The sequence below is a fragment of the Vigna unguiculata genome, chromosome 6 (assembly GCF_004118075.2).
Source record: "Vigna unguiculata cultivar IT97K-499-35 chromosome 6, ASM411807v1, whole genome shotgun sequence".
Taxonomy (NCBI): domain Eukaryota; kingdom Viridiplantae; phylum Streptophyta; class Magnoliopsida; order Fabales; family Fabaceae; genus Vigna; species Vigna unguiculata.
Genome location: NC_040284.1, coordinates 18577810 through 18596224, shown reverse-complemented (window position 1 = coordinate 18596224; position 18415 = coordinate 18577810). Strand labels below are relative to the sequence as shown.

At 29.5% G+C, this 18415-nt stretch overlaps 1 long non-coding RNA gene and 1 pseudogene across 1 annotated transcript; both read right to left on the bottom strand.

Annotated features, from left to right (window-relative positions):
* Positions 1-129: 129 nt before the first annotated feature.
* Positions 130-2280, bottom strand: LOC114189170. The gene is made up of 4 exons (XR_003605578.1): positions 2156-2280; positions 1959-2047; positions 798-1263; positions 130-720 (listed from the first exon to the last, which is right to left on the bottom strand). It is a non-coding gene; the product is annotated as an uncharacterized LOC114189170 (long non-coding RNA).
* Positions 2281-2520: 240 nt separating this feature from the next.
* Positions 2521-5463, bottom strand: LOC114188490 (annotated as a pseudogene).
* Between the last annotated feature and the right edge of the window lie 12952 nt (positions 5464-18415).

Sequence of the window (18415 nt, the reverse complement as noted above, 5' to 3'; positions counted from 1 at the left end):
TTTCATTACCAATGGGTTGAAATAATGTAAAGATTCATCTTAATTAAAATAAGTTCATTATAGAATGGGTGGTGCACAGAGATACTCATGGCAATCAATTTGCTTAACAACATTCTGTGTACAAAAATAGGTATTCAATTACCCACTTGTCCGTACACAACCCGAACAAGTATATGTTCTACTTAGTAAAGATCACTATTTAACAAGTGATAATCTTATTGAGGTTATGACCTACGTGGACTGGGTACAGTTGAATAAATTGGCCATAAAATCTTAGGTTAATATTTGGTAGTTCCCACCACCTTTGTACAGAAAATCCAGTCCAAATTCCCATATGTTCTACTTAGAAAAGATCACTATTTAACAAGTGATGCACATTAAGAGGCCTTCAATTTTACTAAGGTTATGACCTGTGTGGACTAGGTACAATTGAATAAAATTGGCCATAAAATCCTGGGATAATATTTGGTAGTTCCCACAACCTTTGTACAAAATGTCCACTTCAAATTCCCATATGTTTGCTCGTAAATCCCCACTTATCTGTCACTGCATGGTTGGTATTTTCATTTTCAATGGGTTGAAATAATATAAAGATTTATCTTAATTAAAACAAGTTCATTGTGGGATGGGTGGTGCACAGAGAGACTCATGACAATCAATTTGCATGACAACATCCTGTGTAAAAAAGTGGTATTCAACTCCCCACTTGTCCGCACACTACTGCACAAGTATATGTTCTATTTAGAAAAGATCATTATTTAACAAGTTATAGATAAGGTTGTAAAAATTTGCAGCACCTTTGTTCCAACTATACTGATTTTCCTGAATAGCCTCTCCTTGATTTGTAACAAAAAGACCATGTTCGTTGAGGGCTCCAATTCCAACAGATGTACAGTCACGCCTTACAAAGGCTACAAGGAAGTTGAAACTCAAAACAAAAGAAACATAAACTCTGCAAAGTGTCAAATTCTAAGGCTCGTTACAATCCTAGTTGACATAAGCCATCTTTACAAAACACACTTACAGTCTAATGAATGCATTAGCTTAATACAACTACAAAGAAAGGTGTTTGGTAGACGAAGTTTAATGTGATTCACCTCCATTGAGCTAGATAACTAGATGCTTTGAAGCAGAGTTGCTTTGTGCTTCAACAAAGTGGTAAATAAAGAACTATATAACTAGTGTGTCCTTCTCCTTTAGGTTATAAGGAAACAGATGTTAGATTTCAGATTTTCTGCTTGCATACTACAGTCAAGACAACACCTACAATAAAAAAACATGGAAATTGTCTATAGTATATGTAATATGCACAAATTGTCTTTTGAGCTAGAAAACACAAATACAACATATGATATGAAACAAAAAATAGCTGAACATGACACGTATAATACAACACATGCTTTCAGCATAGAGTGAAAATTTAATTCAAAATATGGATTAGTTGTATTTGTAAGCCAATCATTGTATACACGCAAGACTTTTGTTATTATAATTGTTGTTCCCATCAAATTATTATGATATTTTGGCACTGCTATAAAAGTTAAAAAAACTAAAACAATATAAAAATGTAACCCCGAAATGTTCAAAACCTACATGAGACAATTGTAATTTTTAAGAGTTTGTGCTTTCCTTATTATATACAAGACCCAAATATGAAGATTTCCTCATTCTAATAATAATGTCTATATTGTCTTCCGCACTACATTTAATAGGTGATGTGCATTTCATTGCTATGTCCTCTAATTATGAATCAGGTTCCTACTTTCATGTCAATACTGGGCTTAACTCTTTCTCCACCAAAATTGAAACAAAAAAATATAACTGAATGGTACTAGAAATCTTTCTCTACCTTAATTCTATTTGACCAAAGATGCACTCAGATGAAAAACCAAATACAGTCTAACCACAAATGAAAACGAAAACCAAATAAAATCAAAGTAAACAAGAGAAAACCCTACCTGATTGCAAGCCGTTGATAACCGAATGCCAGATCAAAACGATTTCAATACTGAACCTGTGCAAATCACCGACAATGGTGTCACTGAACCTGTGAATCACAAACACGATAAAGCATGTGAGAGAGAGAGAGCGCGCGACAAGAGGAAGAATAAGAGCTAAAACAAAGTGAAAAGAGGCAAAGAGACTGAAAATTTACTGTTGCAGAATATTCGCGATGGTTCTAGCCGTGATAAATGCTGTAGATTCGCTTGGTGATTGATGAGCTTGTACTGGTTTCAGGATTCTGTAGGTTTTGAGTTTCAGTAATTTTGAATTGAAGTCTTAAGAGTGCAAGAACTAAAACAATAATAATTATATTAATAAAATAATTATTAATTGAATAAACATAAAAATAATTTATATTTATCGTCACGTATCTTGATTTATTTATGATATAAAATTATCTTATAAAATATATGATATTATGCTCATATAAATGTATTAATAATATTTATAGGTTATGATAATTTTAATAGAAATATTTAAATAAAATAAAAATAATGATAATTTTTCGATATCAAACTATGAACTATTTAATAAAGATAAAGAGCTCACTTCTGCAATGATGATCCAACGGTCTTTTCTTTCAATGGGGTGATCTCTTTCAGTGGGGTGAAACTTCTGCCTAAGTTCACTCGACGGATTAAAGATGTCGATAAATTTGAGTTTCTTCAAGTGTTGAAGGCCAGAGGGTAGTGCCTTCAGTTGTGGAATATGTATTAACTTCAGGTTTTCCAAAGGTTGCAGTGCTCCCCTATCAATAAAGATGAAACTCAATTGATGCAAACGTTGGAGCTCTAGTTCCTTTAGTTTCTGAAATCCTCCATTTTCAAAATGCAAAGTTTCTCCTTCATAAGAATTGGAACGGAAAGAGAGGATACACAAATTTGGCATATTTCCCAGAGACATCAATGGACTGTTAGTTAACCTGGATTCAACCAATGACAATTTCACAAGATTTTTGAGCCACGAAATCCAGCTTGGGAACTCTTTTAAATTGCCATGTAGTTGAAGCTTCCTTAGTTTAGACAAGGATGATGTAATATGCAAGTCAATTACTTCACCCTCATATTGTGTTAAGATATCTAGTCGCTCCAAGAGTTGCATCTAGTTTATTGAGGAAGAAAAAGTATCAGAATGATGTCCCATAACATTAGAAAGCCTCAGATTCCTTAATTGCTTTAGCTTTCCAATCTCTCTAATCACCACACCATCCGGATCTACAATCAATATATACATCTTTTCGAGGGATGCCATGCTTCCAAGACTTTCCTTCACTGCAATGGCAGACATTCGGTTACCCAAAAGACAACGTAGCTTTCTCAGCTTCGTAATCTCCTTTGGTACCTCAATCTCCATATATGTTCGTACTCGTACATTTAATGTCTCCAAGTTCTGGAGCTTTCCAATCGATTCTGGAAGGCTTGTTATGGATGTATTCCGGAAGCTTAGATATTTTAAGTGGATTAAACTACCCAAATTTTCAGGAACATAATTTAAGGGAGCAAATTCAAAATCCAGCTCCTTCAACCGCCTGTATTTTGCAAGCCAGCGGCTGGTGAAGTCTTCAGATGACACTTCGTTCATGAAAATTAGAATTGACTGAACATGTTGTGATTCTTCCATAGATTCACTTAAGCCATTGGAACTTGTTGCGATTGTTAAGCGTCGAATGGCACCACTTGACTCCAAATGATTATGCTCATCAATATAATGACAAAACCCCGTATTCTTAATTTTTTTGACGGATCATTTCATGTATTAAGTCATGAACACGACATGCTTTAGCTCTGTCATCTGTGGTAAATGATGATACTAGTACCAAGCTTCGACTGATCAACTCCATTAATTGTTGTTGTGCAACTTCTTCTAAATTTCTTCCACGTTCGTGTTTCACAAACCCCTCAGCTATCCACATTTAACTTCATAATCTTCAGGATACATTCCAAAATATAACAAACATGACCCGAGATTCTGTGGCAAATATATCGTAACTCAAACTTAAAATTTTTTTTACACTGTCTAACTCCGAATTTCTCTCCAATTCTAAACTTAGATTTTGACTAAACAGGCCCCAATCGTATGGACTTTTACATTTTCTATACAAAAGACTACCAATAGCTACAATTGCAAGAGGTAAACATCCACACTTCCTAACAATGTCTAGACCTACTTCTTCATAATCTTTTGGACAACATCCATCAAAACCATACCCAAATGCCTTCTTACATAACAACTCCAGTGATTTTTCTTTACTTAATGGTTGTAGCTTATGTACCTCAAAAAATAAACATTTCTTACAGAACTCCACAACCTTCTCATCCCGGGTAGTGATTAATATCCTACTTCTATTTTTATTATCAATCAGAGCCAATTCAATGTCACCCCAAAATGTTTCATTCCATACGTCATCAAACAAGAGAATGTACCTCTTATTGCACAAGCGGTTTCTGACTTCTTTTATCAACGACAATTGATTCATAGTTGAAACATCTCGAGGAGGATCCTCCTTTCTTTCTTTGCAAAGCTCGTTCGTCATAGTCCTCAGCAACTCTTCAACAGTATAAGATCGCGACACTGTGATCAATGCATGGCACTTAAAGTCTTTACGGACCCTGTCAAAGACTTGCTTAGAAAGGGTGGTTTTTCCTAATCCTGCCATTCCTACAATAGAGATCACAGTGCGTTCTTTCCTTCCCTCTGTCAACCACTTTTTCAGTGTTTTTATAGGGCTTTCAAGGCCAACAACCTCATGTTCCTTAATAAAGAGAGGATCCATTCGAAATTTATGCCATGTTAAATTTTCTTTTCCTCTATAACTGTCTGATCTTGGTTCAATAGGAAAATGGTTTTTGAAGCCATCCCTTTCCTCACGAACAAGTGACTTAACATCCTGAATCTCATACGCTATTTGAAGGCGGTGGATTTGACTTTTGATGAACTCAACAGCCTTACAGAGTAAAGCTCCACATCGAGGATCTTCTTCAGGTTGATTTTCGTCAGAATATCACATTGTCATCTATGACATCTTCCATGCGAAAAATGCTTCTCTTAGCCTCATCAATTTTTGTTAGGAATCCAAGTGTGAGTCTAAGTCCCACATTGACCAGAAATGAGAAAGTAGAGCACTATATAAGGATCAAGACCCATAAACTTATTGCCTTAAGGTTTTGGGTTGAGAGTGGTGTCAGTATCTTATGTGGTTAGGCTCATATCTCATTAGTGTTGTTCTCCCCAATAAAACCCTCTCCGTAAAACCTGACATCTTTTTCTTATTCTATCGCGCCTACTGTTATCTTCTCCAGCTTCAGCCACTTTACTTGCTTCGTGGATGAAATCTTGAATGTTTTCTAGTTCATCTGTTACTTCTGCAACTTCTTTTCGGAGATCTCTCACCATCTTTATAGCTTCCAGAAACTTCGGAAGCACATGCTGACTTGCAAAAGACACTGCAGTTTCTTGCATTTTTAGTCTAGCTCTCTCTGTTGAGCTTTGTGGTAGTGGGAATTGTAAAACTTTATGTTCTTCAACACTAAATATAGCCAATAGTTGTAGCTAGCCAAAAATCCATAAGTTATTATAATATTTTTCATTTTTCTGTATTGCCTTTTTTTTTCAAATCAAGCAAGCATATGTGATGTCTGCACAATAATTTTCTATGCGGAGACGAAGACTTTGAGCTTCCCAAGTATTCCTTATATATTTTGCGAGCAAGTTGTGGTTTTTTTTCTCTTTATTTAATTTGCCATAGTACAACAAGTAGTGATATTGTGATTAAATAATGTTAATTGTATTTTCAGTGGCAGTTGTACCAAGTAATAAAGGTGAAAAACAAGAAGAATATATATATATATATATATATATATATATATATATATATATATATATATATATATATATATATGTATATATCCGCGCGCTCGATTTTTCAAAGCTTTTACTTTAATTACAGGAATAATTTCAATTGATTATATTTGGTTCTATTGCTTTAAGGTAGTTTCTATGACAAATTTATGTTATTAGATCGAGTATAATTAATAAGATACATTAGTGTTTTTATGACACTAAGATATGATATTTTTGGACTAATAAGATCTTCATATTTTCTTGAGGTCTAAGAAAAGTCTTTATCAACATCTAAAGACTTCACAATTATTGGAATGCATAATAGACATGATTTGTCCATTTAGAACATTTTAAGCACCTTAATTATATAAGTCTCTTGACGTATAAAAACAACTTTATTTAAATACTCAATTTCTAATTTCAAATAAGACTTTGCCCTTCAAAGATCATTCATCTCAAATTATTTCTTTGAGTAATCAATCGCCTTTGTGAGCTCATTAAGAGTTCCAACAATGTTTATGTCATCTACATAAACAATAATTATGACAACAAATTCATTTTTGGATCTTTTCATATAAATACAAGAACAAATAGGATCATTTCTATATCCTTATTTTAATAATTACTCAATAAGACAGTTATGCCACACATGTCCTGATTGCTTTAATCAATAAAAGAGCATGTTCAATTTTATTGAATAACCCTCTTTAGAAATTGTCTTGTTGAGCAAATAAAATCCTTCAAGGATTTTCATATAAATATGATTCTCATTCTCAAAAGAACCGTACGAACATGTTGTAACATCATCCATCAGATGTAAATACAAACCTTGTTGTGCAACTAGGATAATCGAATATTGCAATGTTGTTGCATCCAATACTAGTGAATATGTTTTTTCACAAATCAATACAAGGTTTTGTGAATAACCTTGAGCAACCAATTGTGCTTTGTATCTAACAATTTCATCATTCTTAATTTGATTTTTGCGCAAAAATCTATGTGTACCCAACGAGTTTCACAACTTTAGGTGTGCGAATTATACGTCCAAAAACCTTTCGTTTAGCAAGAAAATAATTATGTTTCATTGCATATTTTCATTTTGGTCAATCTTTTCTTTGCCGACAATCTTCAATGATCATTGTTTATTGATCCTCATTGTCATTAATAACATTCATCGTTATGTTATAAGTAAAAGTTGCGTCAATGTTAACTTCATTTTGGTTCCATATTATATGATTCATGACATAATTGATTGAGATCTCATCATTTTCAACAATTTCAGGTATCTGAGGTCTTTTGGAACCGAACCATTAATTATGTCAAATGAATCTTTTGGGATTTCAACCTTTTCGATTAGGTCATTTTGCATTTTAGCTCCCTTTCTCATTCAAGAGTTTTTATCTTTGGAACCAATAGATCTATCACGCTTCAAACGTGTCTTTTAATCATATAAACGTAAATATCAATATGAGATTTTTTTTAACACTCTCATAATCAATGAGGTGATCAATGCTTCCATTTGCTTTAACAAAGAAAATAATAATATCAAGATGAGTAGCATCCATATGGCCATAATAAGAATGATCATCTTCATAAGCAAAGTGTGTTTCCATGTTCTTCTCATTATTTGTAAGATGCTTGCTTTGGTGTACAACTAAAATGGCCTTTACCATCGTAATGATAATATATACTTTCATCCTTTTGTCAATATTTTCACATTTTCTTTTTCCCTTTTTCACATTATTGTGTCACTTCTAGTGACAAAATGTGTCTTTGAATTTTTTTTTTATAACCATGTCCATAATCAATATCACGATCACGATCATAAAGATATAAATCAAATGTTGTTGCGTTCACTTCTAGAAATGGAGCAGAACCAATTTGGACAAGTTTCATGATTTTCTATCAAAAGGTTATTTATTTGTTCAGCCATACATTTTGTTCAGCCATACAAAGGCATGAAATAAATTCATAATATTTATTGTTGTATTCACTTTTGGGAATAGAGCAGATTTGGCGGATCTCATGATTTTTCATGAAAAACTTTATTGCTTTGTCCAGCTAGCCATACATAGGCATAAAATAAATTCATAATATTTGTGAAATCTTTTTCACAATATTTTTGTTCGCATGAGCAAATTAGTTGCTTAGATACTTTATTTCTTTATTTAATGGTATTTCTATCCCAATATCCATTGCATATAAATGTATTTTAACATTTAGAAACCAATATAAGGAATTCTTCCTTATCAAGAGTCACAAATCCAAATTTTACAACTTTCCATGTGTTTAGAACCGACACATCAAATAATAATATTAATAATAATAATCATCATCAAAATAATAATAATAATAATAATCACCGTCATAATAAAAATAAAAATAAAAAGACGTAGATGAAAATTGATAAAGTCAAATATATATAAGGTAAAATTATAGTTTGAGAAAGGATCAGAAAGAGCTTGCCTTGATTGAGCATCGTGCTGATAACTTGTGTTATGAAATAGATAATAAAGAATGAGAGATTAGGAAATAATTAATGTGTGTATAATTATTATTGATAGGAAGAGTCCTATTTATAAATAGAACATATACTCCATAAAGCAAATCAATAACAAATCAAATAAACTTACAAATATTGACATAAACCATGAAGAGTAATGAATCATACCAGTATCATATCAATCATAATCAATCATATGAGAAAATGTATGGACAATCATTAATTTATTAATTCATAACACATTATAAATTTAAATAAATAAATAAAATCATATCAACATTAAAATAATATTTTCATCGGTATTAATTGAAATCTTTATAAACGTAGATTGAAAAACATTTCAAATTTAAGAGAAATTTAAAATTTAATGTCAGTTCTTCTTTTTTTTTTTGGAAAACATAAATAATTACGATATAAAATAACGATCAGTCTTATAACAAAATTAAATGGCAATAACTCAATTGAAAAATATAAAAATTTTAATCACTTCATAAATATATATTTTAATACAAATTTGATTGAAAATAATCAAATACGTAAACGAATTAAAAGCAAATTAAAGCAATACCAATTTGTTAATGCTGCACAAATAATCATGAAAGAGATTGATAACGCGTTATCTTAAGATATATGTTACTCATCAAGTCTTATACATTTTAGAATTGTAAAATGGGTCTTCATCCATTGCTCCACTTTGTCTAGCCGGCAGACTTACAGGATAAGATAGGATTGATCCGCAACCTATTTTTTAATTTTAGTTAAAGGTTAAAATAAAAGTAATTAAAAATATTATTATTTTATTATGTTATTTTAATAATATAAATATATAATGATATTGTAATTATAATTATTAATAATTATAATAAAATTATTTAATATGTAAATATAATAATTTTTTAATTTATTTATTAGAAATATTAGTGTAATGTCTTATTTAATAATATAAAATTATTAAATAAAATATTAAAATTGTGATAAAGAAAAATAAATAATTATGAGTGTACAGTTATTCAGAAGAAATAACTATAGAAATATAATATAAATAAATTAGAAAACAAAAATAATTAAGTTTAAAAAAAAAATTAAACAGTTGCAAGAAGTCCTGACATTATTTAGAAATCTCATTATATTATAAGAGTATCTTACCTGTATTATTTTTTATTCACACAATTAAATCATCATTGCAAAAGAAAATAAAATAAATGCAAACACCACAAAATACACGATAAACAAGTATAAAAAAGTTATATGGAAACAAGTATGACTCCTTTATGGAGAGAGGACATTCTTCTTATTCTTAATTTGTTTGACTCCTTTATTGAGATTAAGTTTGTTTATTTTATCAGCTTTAACGTATATGATCCTGTCTGGTTAATAAAGTTTGTTTTTTGCAGTTGTGAAAAAAGCACAATTAGATAGTCTAGTAAGTTTTATTTAGATGTGTGATATATACAAGAGTGTTTATTATGAATCGCCACATTACATTTAGTTGTTTTTAAGATTGATAGCTGGAAATGTGTAATACAAATGTACATTGCTTAAATCTATACACCTATCAACTTGAATGCTAGTTATCTTTCTTCTTGAATTTGTTTTGTTCACTATGTTATAAATATATACAAATATGTTGGCACCACAAGCAATATCAATCATATGCAACATCTCAGAATATCATAAAAAAGAGGAATATTTATGAACTTTCTTCGATTTTCTCATCAAACAGTTCTTTTTTATTTTGAAGAATATTAAATTTATCAAATAAAAGTATGCAACCTTGAAGAAAATGAGGCTAAGTGTTGTACAACATATGAAAAGAAGGGGTAAAATTTATATGTACAGTTTTATAGATTTTGCTTATGTAAAATCAACATAATTTATTTCATATTTTAATAAGGTAAATTCTAATACAGAATAATTTAAATAACAACATAAATAAGTTTTAATTTCCCAATGTATATTAAATTTTACTTTGAATACTTTTTTTTTTTCAAATTGGGTACTTAATCAATTACAAATTTTAGTTGAAGTGTTTTGGAGAACGATAATCAGTGCCCTTAGGACACTGGTTGAGGAATCATTAATGTGTATTAGTACTATAATTTTTATATTGAAAACTGAAATAATAAATACATTAATTAAAATAGTATAAATGTATATTACATTTTTTTAAAGACAAAAATATCCTTTTAATTTTTATACAATATGTTTTTGATACAATTAGGACTTTGGAATTTTTAAAGTCTCTACTCAAAATTGATACTTTAATTGTTTTTTTTTTATAATTTTAGATTCAACACTATTTTTTTTCCTGATTTTTTTGTTAATTTCAACTTTTTTATGTTTAATTATATTTAAACATTAAAATACATTTATTTTATTATTTTTATTAATAAATATTAAATACATATATACATCATTTATGGATATTTTTGTCCTTTAATTAAAATAAAATTGTATTAATAATTGTTAGGTCAGATTTTAATTAATATCACACTTAACTATGTATTTTTGTAAAATTTTGTGTATATTAACTATCCTTAATCAGTACCCTTAGGACAGCAGGATCCAAGTGTTTTTTATTATCTATGTCAATTTTAATATTCATGGATCAATTAAGTTGGAACAAACATCACACACTTTAAAATGCTAAAACCGATGTACATTACTTTCTTTGACTGATAGTACAAATCATCATAGGACAAACAAACAAGTTAAGAAATTAAAAAAAAAGTTAAAAATATTTAAGGAATAAGTTAACGTATTCAAGTAATATTAGAAAATACATATAAATATTTATTTAAAAGAGTTTAAACCAAAATCTTATAGGTTGTTAGATACTAAATTTTAAAAAAAGATATTAATATAGTAGAGGTGACAAATGACAGATTTACTTTCGTTTTCTTCTCCTGTGTCCAGTCCAGTCCTATGCTAGCACGACAAATCTCTTCATCTCTATTGCCACCGCTAGATCCACCACTTACAGAAAAAGAGAAGAAAAAGAGAAAAATTAGGAGAAAGAAGAATAAGAAGTGTAGGGTAAGGGGAGAGAAGGAGAAGAATTTTTACTTTTTTATTATAACTTTAAGGAGGAATAATTCGGGACTTATGAGTTTTGTGGGAATAAGGGAGCTGCAATAAGAAACAGCCCCGTTCAACAATCTAGCTTTGGAAAAGCTGTTATCCAAGCTATTCACAATTTCATGTCCATTGAGGATACAATTGTGATCGGGTATTATTTTAATTACATTCCAATATATTTTCTGTGCACATACAATTTTTTAAATGACTATTTTATTCTTGGTAAAAGTGATTTTGGAATTATTTGTTCTGGGTTGTAGAACAACTTTTACATTTTTTTTTGAAACATAATTTCTAAAGCAGGATTTTTCAGAACAAAATGAAATTTCAAAAATAAGATTATATATCCGAACTTATGAAATGCATTTCGAAACAAAGTTTTCTAGATTGTGATTTCTAGAACAAGTTTTTCGGAATATATATAAACATTCGGGAAGAAGTTTTCAATAATGAATTTTTTGAAACAAACTTTCCAGAATATATAAAATGAGTTATATAAAGAGCTTTTGAAAAATTACTTTCCAAAACTAGCTTTTCACTGCAAGACATTCTTTTTTGGTTTTTTTTTTATTTTATTTTGCAGTGTGGGTAGGGATGACGACGGGATGAAAACAAGTTTCGCTATTTCATATACATTTTCGTAGAAAAAAAAAATTTATTCTTATCTTCATATTCAAATTCAACAGGTATCAAGTTTTGGTCTCATCCTCATCCCACCGAATAAAAGGTATAATCTCATACCCATATACATACCTATTTTCTTATTACTTCAATATTAATTTTAATTAATTTTTATAAAATAATAAAAATTACGATAAAGATATCAAATATTTTGAAATAAATTATAATTGTTTACATTGTAGATTATAATACCAAATAAAATTTCATGAGAACCAAAACATCTATTAAATTTGCAAACAAACCTAGTTGATTAAATTTTAAAATATTTAAAAAAATATATAAAATGAAAACAAATACTCAAATTAAAATATATTTTAAATGATTGTTTACTTCAATTTTTTTTAAATTCTAATGAATCTCTTTTATATACACTGATAAAAGTTATAATACATCACTTGATCAAAATGATGTAAAGAACAAATAATAAACACAATAATAAAATTTTAGCATATATCTTGTATCTTTTGAACTCCAATATATATCTTGATGGTGATAGAAAAATATTTATGGCAATTACATTAAATTTTTATATTATAGTAAATAAAATTTATTTATACAATTATATTAAAAAAATTATAGTATGATTGATACTGAGTTAGAAAATAAAAAATAATTAGATAAAATATATCAAAATAGTATTCTATATGATGAAAATAAACAATAAATAAAAATATTAACAAATTAACAAATGTTTAGAAACAATTTGAGAAACTATTGAAAGAAATCACACAAAGGAAAATTAAATATATAATTAAGGGTATGATAAGATGAAAAATACATTAGAGATTTAAGAAAACTTTTCAAATATCAACATATATACTTAATGGTTGAAAAAATAACAAAAATTGTTTTAACAAAACAAAAAAGTTCTTCAAATGAAACAAAAATTAATAATAATAAGTAATTTTTTTATATTACCTAATAAATGAAATGTTTGTGCTATTATACACTTAAATTGAAAATATTAAATATTTTCACGTGATAGAAAAATATATAATAAATAAAAATAATAAAAATATTCAAATATGAGACATAAAAAATTTTAATTGACAAATCAAATAATTAAAAAAATAAAAAATAGAAAGTATATATATATAGTTAATTAATTAATTATAAATATTTTAATAATTTAAACGGGAACAGGTATTATGGCAGAATATGTACATTCGCATACCCAATTGAAAAAGTCAAAAATTCTCCACATCCGTACTTATACTCAATCAATATGGAGATTTCCTATCATGGAAGAGTTTATTTGCGATGAAGGAGGTTATTTTTGTTGTTATTTTCCTGTTAATACCAGATGTAATTAGTATGGGGCGCAGAAAGGAAAAACCTTTTTTCAACAACATTCCAAATATAAACTCAAGTTTCAGCTACCCATTTACAAAATTTTAAACTAACAACATGGATTAACAAAACTAACCATAAATCATACTTGAAGAATGCAAAACTAAAGGAATTTATTAACTACATATTACAACTGTTGAGAGTATAACAATTAGAAAAATCCATTTCTTTTATTTATCCAATCGCAAATGTACATTTTGTGCGGAATAAGAACTTACTACTGGGCACATGTCAAACGACAACAAAAAGCTTGAAATGTTGCATGGTGCATATTCTACAGTTGAAGCTTTATACAGAGGTCATTAGGTAACAAATGATGAAACAATACAACATAACAGGAAGCAAGTAAGCCAAAAAATGGAGGCAGCGTAACGAGAATGATAGAGTCTCATCCTTGAAAACTCAGATACACAACAACTCCTCTCTCTGTTTGAAAGTTGTTAACAATTTTGAATATCTTCCTGCATGATTATATATATAAAGAAAGAAAAAGGCAGTGAGGACAAGGTTTTCATTACAATTTCATAGGACTATATGATTCATGATATCTAATACTATATACAATTGGGAACTAACAAAAGGTAAGTTTTTCAATTGAATAATATATCTGACCTACTTCTCAATTCAATTTTTTATCTACAAAAGGTAAAAACGCTGATGTGTCAATCTCTCAGCATTTTGAAGTTAGAAAAAAAAATGGAAAAGAAATTGAAAACCGAAACTTTTAATTAAAACTTCTTTCTCTCTCTTCCTCAATCTTCTCACCTTCCTCCTTCTCAATTCTTTCTCTCTCTTTCTCATTCTCTCTACGACCGCCTTCTTTCTTCTTTCTCTTTCTCATTCTCTCTGGCACCGCCTTCTCACTTCTTTCTCTCTCTTTCTCTGTCTCTGTTTCTCCGCGTTCATCATGGTTTCTCTGCCTTTCTTAGCTTCTTCTCTAACATCTTCTTCTGTTCATCTTCTTCTTTTCATCGAGTTGTTTTTAAATCGCATAAAAACGACTATGGAGATGGTTTATATTTTTTTCTGAGCTTTGTTCTGTTCATCTTCTTCTGTTCATCATTTTTTTTTGTTTACAGGCTTCAACTGACGCTTACAAAGACATGCATCTGAGATTTGTCGTTCATCTGTCCATTTTTTTGTGGATATCTTTTTTTTTTTGCTTTCTCAAGCGAATTGGTATTGTTCTTTATGTTTTTTACTGAGATCTAATGGTTTCTTTGCTTGATCTTATGTTTCAGGTATTTAAATGCTTGAAATGAAGAGTACAACCACAAACATCTTTTTTAACCAGCAAAAAACCGAGTTTGGAGATGCTTTATATATTTTTCTGAGCTTTCATCTGTTCATCTTCTTCTGTTCATCATGTTTGTTTTGTTTACAAGCTTCAACTGAAGATTACAAAGACATGCATTTGAGATTTGTCGTTCATCTTATGTTTCTTTTGTGGACATCTTTTTATTTTTGGTTTCTCAAGCAGAATGGTACGGTTCTTTATGTTTTTTACTTAGATCTAATGGTTTCTTGGCTTCATCTTATGTTTCAGGTGTTTAAATGCTTGAAATGAAGAGTACAACCACAATCATCTGTTTTAACCCCCCAAAAATTGAGTCTGGAGATGCTTTATATTTTTTTCTGAGCTATCTTCTATTCATCTTCTTCTGTTCATCATGTTTCTTTTGTTTGCAGGCTTCAACTGAAGATTACAAAGACATGCATATGAGATTTGTCGTTCATCTTATGTTTATTTTGTGGATATCTTTTTTTTTTTTGCTTTCTGAAGCGAACTAATATGGTTCTTTATGTTTTTTTACTGAGATCTAAGGTTTCTTGGCTTCATCTTATGTTTCAGGATTTTAAATGCTTGAAATGAATTGTACAACCACAAACATCTTTTTTAACCAGCAAAAAATCGAGTCTGGAGATGCTTTATATATTTTTCTGAGCTTTCTTCTGTTCATCTTCTTCTGTTCATCATGTTTCTTTTGTTTACAGGCTTCAACTGAAGAGTACAAACACATTTATCTGATATTTTCCTTTCATCTTCTTTTTCTTTTGTTGATATCTTTTTTTTTTTTTGCTTTCTCAAGCAAACTGGTATGGTTCTTTATGTTTTTTACTGATATCTAATGGTTTCTTGGCTTCATCTTATGTTTCAGGTGTTTAATTGCTTGAAATGAAGAGTACAACCACAAACATCTTTTTTAACCAGCAAAAAACCGAGTCTGGCGATGCTTTATATATTTTTCTGAGCTTTCTTTTGTTCATCTTCTTCTGTTCATCATGTTTCTTTTGTTTACAGGCTTCAACTTAAGAGTACAAACACATGCATTTGAGATTTTCCGTTCATCTTATGTTTCTTTTGTCGATATCTTTTTCTGTTTGCTTTCTCAAGCCAACAGGTATGGTTCTTTATGTTTTGTTTTGAGTTGTAAGTGATTATTGGCTTCATCTTAAGTTTCAGTTTTTTTAATTCTTCAAATCAAGAGTACAACCACAAACATCTTATTTAAACCACAAAAAATCGAGTCTGTAGATGCTTTATATTTTTTTTCTGAGCTTTCTTCTGTTCATGTTCTTTTGTTCATCATTTTTCTTTTGTTTAAAGGCTTCAACTGACGAGTACAAACACATGCATTTGAGATTTTCCGTTCATGTTATGTTTCTTTTGTGAATATCTTTTTTTTTTTTGCTTTCTGAATCGAACAGGTATGGTTCTTTATGTTTTATTCTGAATTGTAATTGATTCTTTGCTTCATCTTAACTTTTAGGTTTTTTAATTCTTCAGATCAAGAGTACAACCACAAACATCTTATTTAAACCGCAAAAGACCGAGTTTGGAGATGCTTTATATTTTTTTCTGAGCTTTCTTCTTTTCATCTTCTTCTGTTCATCATGTTTCTTTTGTTTAAAGGTTTGATCTCCAGACTACCGACACATGCATGTTAGCTTTGTTCATGTCGTAATTTGTTTTTATTTTTAATTTTTTTCGATTATTTCTTTAACATTTTCACAACTCTTTGTATTTTGTTCTGAGTGCCACTTTCCATTTTTTACGACATTTGAAATATTTTTAGATATTTTAATTTATGTCAAAAAATCAGTTCACAAATCTTAAATTTTTATTTTAGTTATTTATTTATTTTATTATTTCAACCCTATTATCTTTTAATTCGTACTTTTTATTCACTTTTATATTCACAATTAATTGCAGAAATTATAATGCACGCTTCACCTGTAAGTACGGACTCTACCAAAAGGAATGACTTATCCTTTTCTCTTTCTATATATTGGCAACAGTAATGACTTTTCATTTTCTCTTTCTATATATTGGCGACTACATACTGACAAATCTTATTTCTGTTGTGTGACCCATTATCTTCTCTTGAAATTATTCTTCATACCCACTCTTTTCTCAAACAATGGAATCCGTGCGCACACCACAAGCCATACTTTCTGGCAAAATGCTTGGCGGATTCGTGACTATGTTTTTGAAAGACCAGTTATTTTTTTTATTCCTTCACATTCCTTTGTATTCTTTGTTTGTATTTCTTTATTCTAAACTTCCTTATCTTTCAAGGATTTTGGACACGTCGACCGACTCTTCATAATACGTAATTTGAAGGACCTTGGTTCACAGTGGACCATTATTGATTACGACAGGAATGTTCATAATGTTACGTACAACATGAATATTCACACTCCAATGATCACCTAAGGCTGGAATGATTTAATATCTTTTTATGCAGATGAGTGACAAATTGGTTGTCTTCAAATATTTCGGAAATTCGTCTTTTCAACTACACGTCTCTAAACGTGTTTGCGACTCAACATTGAAAGCCAACTTCTTCAACCATCTTTCTATCTGTCGTCCTCTACATACTTCAAACTTAAAGCATTTTGAAGTTCAACTATCAACATACTAGTGTCGAGCCAGCCACTTGGTTAGTTTTATTTCTTTTGGATTATTTATTTACATGGCTTCTTAATAAGTAAGATATTTTATCCTTTTTGTTACAGTATTTGAAAAAAGAATTTGCCACTTATTTTAAAAGCAGTGGTCTTAGATCTATTGTTCTACACGGACCAAGGGGAGAAGTCGAATGTAAATTGATCATAAGACATAATTCTGTTAAGATTGGAACTGGCTGGAAAAATTTTTGTAATCTTCATCAACTTTCTGCAGATGATCATCGTGAGCTTTTTTTTGAAGTTGAAGGTCACACAACAACCAACCATATCAAAGTTTTTTATCCATTAATCTGGTTTTAAGTTATAACATTTTGTATTTTGTTTTTGTTAATCTTCTTTTATATATATATATATATATATATATATATATATATATATATAAAAGATAGTCAGTTCTCACACATTGTGCTTTACGGTCCAAAGGCACGAGTTGAATGCAAGTTGTTTATTGGACCTAGATCAGTCAAGATAGGAAGTGGATGGAAACGTTTTCGTGAAGTTCATGGACTGGAGGAAAAAGATTTAATTCTTTTTGAGGTTGACGGTGAACAAGCAAGCAAGGATGTCAATGTTCTTCTTAATATAAATGATTATTATCATCGCCTATGAAGAATCTATAAACAATATTACTTAACAGATTGATAATCTGTAATTTTTGTATCAAGTTTTTTTGTTTATTATTATATTATATATATGTATATGTTTAACTATGTGTATTTTGAACTTTTGGAAAGTTATTTACTCTTACCTGCTCCATATCTTCTTCCATATACGAAAATCTTTGGCATTTAATTACTGTCAGACACAAATCATATCATGTCCCTACGTTTTAAAAATTTATTATATTAATTTAAATATATCACTTTCCAGAAGATTTTTCATACACATCCCTTATAATACTTTTCAAATATTTTATTTCAATGTCGATTGATATGACATTTTGCACTGCTTCATTATGTTTCTTTATCTTCCACCTTCCACGAGATT